This window comes from Lactuca virosa, chromosome 4, assembly GCF_052849685.1.
Source record: "Lactuca virosa cultivar CGN04683 chromosome 4, Lactuca_virosa_CGN04683_v6, whole genome shotgun sequence".
Taxonomy (NCBI): domain Eukaryota; kingdom Viridiplantae; phylum Streptophyta; class Magnoliopsida; order Asterales; family Asteraceae; genus Lactuca; species Lactuca virosa.
Window position 1 is genome coordinate 430,146,349 of NC_136429.1, and position 7,666 is coordinate 430,154,014.

The following is a 7,666-nucleotide window of genomic DNA, read 5'->3' on the forward strand; positions in this document are numbered from 1 at the left end:
CCATCATTGTGTTTACAGACACAAAGTCATTAGATTCTAAAGCATAGAATCTATATGCTTTGGAATGCTCAGCATATCCAATAAAGATACAATCTACCCCTCTCTCACCCAATGTTTTCCTTTTGGGTTCAGTGAGCCTTACAACTGCTCTACAGCCCCAAACTTTGAGATAACTCAAATTGGGTACCTTTTTACACCAAAGTTCATAAGGAGTATTCTTGCTCCTTTTATTTGGAGTTCTGTTCAAGATGTAACATGCAGTTAACATTGCCTCATCCCAAAACCCTTCACTTAAACCAGAATATGACAACATGGAATTAACCATTTCTTTCAAATTCCTATTCTTCCTTTCAGCTACACCATTTTGTTGTGGTGTATATGGAGCTGTGGTTTGATGTATTATTCCAGTTGATTCAAAATAAACTGGATCATAATACTCACCACCAGAGAAATCATGGAGATTAGAACATAGAAATCCCTCCAGAGAAATCAATAAGAAAACAAATAATAAATAAAACCTGAATCTAGATTCATCTTGGTGTAAAGTAAGAATAAATAAACACCAAAAAGATGAAATTGAAGAATCATAAGTATAAACAACATAAACCCAAACACAAGTGATTAAAGGAGAGTAAGTTATCCCAATAGAAAGGAAGGATCAACAAGGATTAAGAAACTGGTCTCCATTGATACGAAAACTCTACGGTCTGAATTTTGGGACGAAATTCTTTAAACAGGGGGATATTGTGACAATTGCGACAATTGTCAGCAGTCACCGATTATAAAAGGACACGAAAAATGATAAGTATCTAAACACAAGGCTTAGAACCTCGATATATAAGAGAAAATCGTCCAAAATAGACGTAAATCGCATGATTAAGTGCACAAAAAGTTATGTTAACTACTATAAAGAGGTAACATATTAGGAAAGTATGTTATGAAGAGATTTCAAGGATATAAAATTCTTAAGAATCTAACTTTGATTGGAGGAGTTATGATTCTCTAAAAAGTAAAATCAGCCTCGTCAATAAATTTACAACGTCAAAATTTTACTAAGAGATTGGTTGAGTTTTGGATAATGTCACCAAAAGAAAAGTCATAGTATTTCTCAAGGTCAGAACAATAGGACAAAGAACGTAGAAAACGGAGGTCATACAAAGAAGATATGATTTTTATGAAATCATGAAATTTTACCCCATTAGGCTAAAAGGTGAAAGTCAAAACTAGCCAAAACAATCTAAAGAAAAGTTGTAGTACTAGTTAATACCACCCCATAGATATAAAGAGAGTAAAGATTAGAGCTCGTACACAGAAGATATAATTTTTACAAAATCATTTTTGTGCACAAGGTGTACGCTTTGTTCGGCACGCACATCTGACACCTAGATTCGTCGAGATATGAGAGACGTGGACCACCATGAAAGTGACACCTAGAAAGTTTTCAATGGAGCCACGAAGCCCATGCATGGCGCACATAGACATTTGTGACGCGTGCATGCCAAAATCGACTCTATAAATAGAGGCCTTCACTTCCCCAGTTTTTCATACCTTAAACTCTTTCTCTTTCTCTCTGAATCGATCCAGAATCCTCTTCAACTCCCGAGATGGATGGAAGTTCCCGATACGATAACCTGAGTCTTTCGAATCACGTTGTTAAGGTGAGTTTCACATCACCACTTTTATGATTTTCAAATGTTTTATGGGGGGAATACATGTTATAAAACCATTTCAATGATTTTTACAAAAAGATTATTACTTGTAATATGTCAGTAGTTTTGAAACTGCAAGCAAATGTCATGATAATATTATGCCCGGTAGTTACCCTGCCTAAACTTTAAATAAGATATTATGTCTAGTCGTTATAATACCTAAGATTATATTCGAGAATTATACCTTGTTGCTACGCTGCTGGCCAGAGTTTAGGATAAGCATTATACCTAGTTGTTACACTGCCCTAGTATCCTAAGAATATCAAGAACCTAATAATTATTATACAGATATGGTATTATATATATATATATATATATATATATATATATATATATATATATATATATATATATATATATATATATATATATATATACGTATCAGAATAATTATGAAATAAACTATATCAAAAAGGAAACGCAAGGATAGACAACGTATCTCACTGTACCATAACCTATCAAAGAATAACTATAAGAAGATAATTATTATATATAGGATTAAGTATGTGTGTGTGTGTATATATATATATATATATATATATATATATATATATATATATATATATGAATAATCATGTAAGGAAAGGAAAAACTTAAGAAAGAATAAAAAAAGATAAATAAACATACTTATTAAGGGTTAACAAAGTGTTAAATGAGGCGTATTATAGATGTATACGTTATCTACACTCCCACATGTGGTTGCTAGCTACAACCCCGACAGACATAACTTTATAGTCTTTTTCATGATGTTTGATGAAGCGTCATGGCGGGGAAATTTAAGTCATATAGCTCGGTAATAGAGACTCATTGTGACATTACCCACCAACCCTATTTAACTAAATTACCTAGGGGAGAATGCCTAGGAAGTAATTAAAGTATGAAAAGATAACAAAGAAATATAAATCTATAAATGATAAGATATAGGATAAGTTTGGAAGAAGTAAATTACCTTAGGAAACCAAAAGTAGGAAGTATATGCTTTACTGCAAAGGTAGATACTTTCCTAAGTATCATATCTAATAAACCCTCGAAACTAGTTGAGTGTATAAACCAAATCTCTTCCGATACGTCGGAAGAAGCAAATCAAACATTAAAAGAAAATATAGTAGATTACGAACAGAGAAAGGAAATAAATCCTAGAAACTTATAGTAATGGAAGACGATTTGGAAGCCTATATATTCGTAAAAAAAGATCCTATATCAAATAATGTCTTAAAGTTTCAAAACATGTGAGCTCACCAACATCATGTTGACCGTTTTCAAAACCCATGTATTCCTAGATAGCCGAAGTGAAGAGAAGATCGTTGCAAAGGAAGACAAGAAGCATGGAACTAATTAGATCTTATTATGTAAGAATAAATTATATTGTTCGTTTTATGCTCTGTTGTGATTTGGGTAATCAAACGTGCCACTGTCACGGCTCGGCGTTTCCACCACCGGTCGAGGGTGTGACATTTTATTCTTATCCAACTGCGATGAAGCATGCAAAACCTATTACACTGGCGCGGAACTTTTAGCATCAAAAGCAAAGGTTTGATACATCATATAACAGCGGTTATGGACTCATGTAACGCCCATTGCACTCTAGAACATTATACTTACTCGTTATACAAGTATTAATGCTGAGTATAAGTACCATAAAAACTTATACAATGAGTAACTGAACTATTGTAGATATAAAAGTTATATAATAAGTAAACAATTATACCTAGCATATGCACTCATATAGAATTGAAATAGTATTTATACGTAGCCAAAACACTCATATAGAATTGAAATAGTACTTATACATAACCATAACACTCATATAGAATTGAAAATAGTATTTATACATAGCCAGAACACTCAAATAGAATTGAAATAGTATTTATACATAGCCAGAATACTCGTATAGAATTGAATTAGTACTTATACGTAGCCAAAAAACTCGTATAGCATTGAAATAGTATTTATACGTAAATCGAACACTCATATAGAATTGAAATTGTATTTATACATAGCCAGAACATTCGTATAGAATTGAAATAGTTATCAATATAAATATCACCTTCATTTGTATTGGATCACAAACACATATTCTGTTTTATACATTTTAAGTGAGGAAAACTGATATCCTATATATAGTATAAACATACTTTTTACAGAGTCAAAACCTGTGAACTCACCAAATTTATGTTGACGTATTTCCAAAAGGCATGTATTTTCAGGGACGTAGAGGCAGGGATATTTCAAGAGTATGGTAGTTTTAGTTGTCAACTACCGGCTCACTTTTATTTTCGAAGAATTCGTATAACATATTTTGGTTATAACAATGTACTAGAAGGAAATAATGTAACAACCCGTCATTTTCAAGTCAAACTTGTTCAAATAAAAGTCTAGATTACAACCATGTACAAGTAAGTTCACAACATAACTTGGTGATATAAGAACTTTGAATACTTAGAGTGCATGCTCATTTAACTTATATGCAAGTATATGTGGAAAACCATGTTGATATAGGCTAGTATAAGCTAAATACTTAACATAAAATCACACTAGATCAAACCAAGCTTTCACTAGTTCAAATAAAGGGCTTATACTTAACTTAGTATATAATAATTCAAGGTATAAATGTAGTTTTCGGCCTAGGGAATTTAATCCCAAAATCAAACCGTGAACACCCTCTTCTAGAAGACCTTGACCGAAAACCCTTTACCCTTGGACTTTAAGGACCGCAAACCCTTCATCACTTGACTTCTTGGCCGAAAACACTTCACTCTTGGACTTTAGACCGAAAACACTTCCTTTATGGAAGTGTATGACCGAAAACCCAAAGGTTTAGGCCCATTAGAACCAAAAACCATCACTATATATAAGTGTTTGGTAGTAAACTCAATTCATTTCTCACTTTTCAAACCGTAAACTCCTTCAATTTGCTCTCAAGTATCATAAGAAAACCTTCATATCTTCATAAAGTATTGCCCAGATCATCATAATTCCACCCAGAACACCAAGAACACCAAGAACAATCTTCAAATATTCATAATTTCACCAAGAACACACCGAAAACTCCTCGAGCCCACCGAAAACCCCCTTTTGCTCACCGAAAATGCCTTGCAACACTTCAAATAATTCCAAATCATTTTGTAAGTATTCCTTACATAATAGAAGTGTTGTCTAACACTTTAATTATTATTTAAATCATTATTTAACCTATTATTTAAATTAATATCTTATTAATTTAAATACGGCGTCATATATAATTATTTTAGGATAATATTATTCGCACGTACGCTAGCCCGAGGATCGTCTCGACAGTTTTGCTATCCGAACGTGAACAACCACTAAAGGTGAGTTCATACCCCTACATTTTCACTATTTTTCAATTTTTAGGGGGGAATACAAGTTAAACACAAGGACTCTTGTGTTAACATTCAAATTATTTCAAAACATTTCAAACCGTTTGCAATTGTTTACAACCGATTTATCACTGCATTATCAAAATATATTTATATATATATTTTTTAACCCTTTGGTAGCATGTCAAGCAAAAGGGTATTTGTTTATAAATCTCTTAATACAACGTTACACACACTGTTAAATTGCAAATACTTCAATTCATTACGAGGCATACATTTAAACTATAGTTGGTATAGTTTGCGAATCGCTACACTATTTTGCTAAGTTCAAAAAACGATACAAGAACATACATTTAAACTATAATAGGTATAGTTTATGGAACACTACTTTATTTCGCTAATTCAAGTATACACTACTAAATAATTATTTAAGTATAATTATTTTACATTGTAAAGTAAACTACTACAAGGCAATGCATACAGTTTCAAGTACAAGAGAACACTACTACGCTACACTTAAACTATTTAATACAGGGTTGTCAGACACTACTTCGTTGTACCCATCAGGGTACAGGTCCAAGTCCTATAAATTATAACCAGAGTCCCCTGGAGGGAGAGCGTGAATTTGTCTATAGATCTATACGGGACTGACAATCCCGCACCTAAGCTGCTTGCAACAGCTAGGCCGGCAGGCCTGGGGTGACAAATGTCATAACATTCCGACGCCTGAAGAATGTCGTAGAGGCCACTAGGTCATATCAAGCATGGTTATATGAAACTCACAATAGTATCAACTAAAACATTTGTTTACAGGAATATCACTACTTCAAAGGTTTTATTTTAAATAATGAAACCACAGTACACTATTTTACAGTACAGCTAGTGGATTCCAGGCACTCATACAAAAGGTTTTATTTTAAATAATGAAACCACAGTACACTATTTTACACTACAGCTGGTGGATTCCAGGCACTCATACAAAAGGTTTTATTTTATATAATGAAATCACAGTACACTATTTTACACTACAGTTGGTGGATTCCAGGCACTCATACAAAAGGTTTTATTTTAAATAATGAAACTACAGTACACTATTTTGCACTACAACTGGCGGATTCTAGGCACTCATAAAAGAAGGTTTTCATACAAACACTATTACATGCACTACTACAATATACTACTTTTCTAGTATATAGTACGCTAATACAACATACAATCGCAAGAAACATTCGTGATATAGTTTTATTTATTAATAAGACTACTGTTTACTATTTCTGAGTATAGTAATAAACATACATTTTGGTCTTAAGTCCTAAGACTATATTTCATTCACTAAAGAAAATATTGGATTTTCTGGAAGACCACTATGACAAATATAAATAACCAAGAAAAGTTTTCCATCTCAAAAACATACTTATGAACTCACCAACTTAAGTGTTGATACACTTTCAAAACCACTTGTATTCTCAGGGAACCGGTAGACAGGTACACCCACAGCTTTTGAGAAGACGGAGCTTATAAAGTCGCGTATATTATACTTTTGCTATACACTTTGATGTCATACAAACTATGTATTGAACAGATGTATACATTATATTTTATCAATGTAATGGTTGTGTTTTCTTTGATTACTATTATGCAATTGTTGTGATACTGTACATGACGTCCTCCTCCCCCAAACGTTTCCGTCGTTCCGGTTTGGGGGTCTGACAGATTGGTATCAGAGCATTGTTTATAATGAACTTAGTATATCCTACCCTACAAGATATACAACTATAAGCACAATGGGGCCGAAGTGCTCTGACTAAAATTATACTTTTAAAATCTAAGTATTTTATAAGAAGTATACAAACATACATACGTACCAGAAACAGTATCATAGTAAGAACTACACAAAAGTATTTAGATGTTGAACACTACGGTTAAACCTAGACAGTTATGTAATCATATCTTGGATAAATATAGCCTGATCAACTATATTTATTTGAGATACGACCAACATGTGTTTGGGAGTGATGGTAGTGTTGCAACAAGTCTAAAACTTACCAACAATACATACAAGATAAACTTTAGAACCAAACATAAGGATAAAATACTATAGGAGTATTTTATGATGCTACAACACTAGAACAAGAACATTTAGGCCTTTCTAGTTATACATAATTCGTATACACTAAGTGACTATAGAGGGACCCAGTGTGAGTCACGCTATACAAATTCTTTACAAGTGTTACTATAAAATGAAGGTGGCGATCGTTTACTTATATTAGTAGACTTCCACTGTAAATCGCTTAATAGAACACTGTAACAGCCAGGATAAGATATATATTGTTCATTATCACCTGATTTGTGACAACTATAGAGGACTTATCATTTCTTTCCCTTAAGTTATTTTAGAGAAAGATGCCTCCAAAGAAGTCCAACAGGAAGAAAAACAATCCTCTAGCGAATCCACCACCGCCACCACCTCCATAGTATGACCCTACTGTCTTCCAAGCAGTAGTAACCGCCGCCGTAGCAGCCGCAATGACGCAGATCAATGCGAGTCGCACTAGCGAGGCGGGTAGTGGTGCCAACCCCTCTATCCATGGGGATAGTCATCGACACCCAAGGGAATGC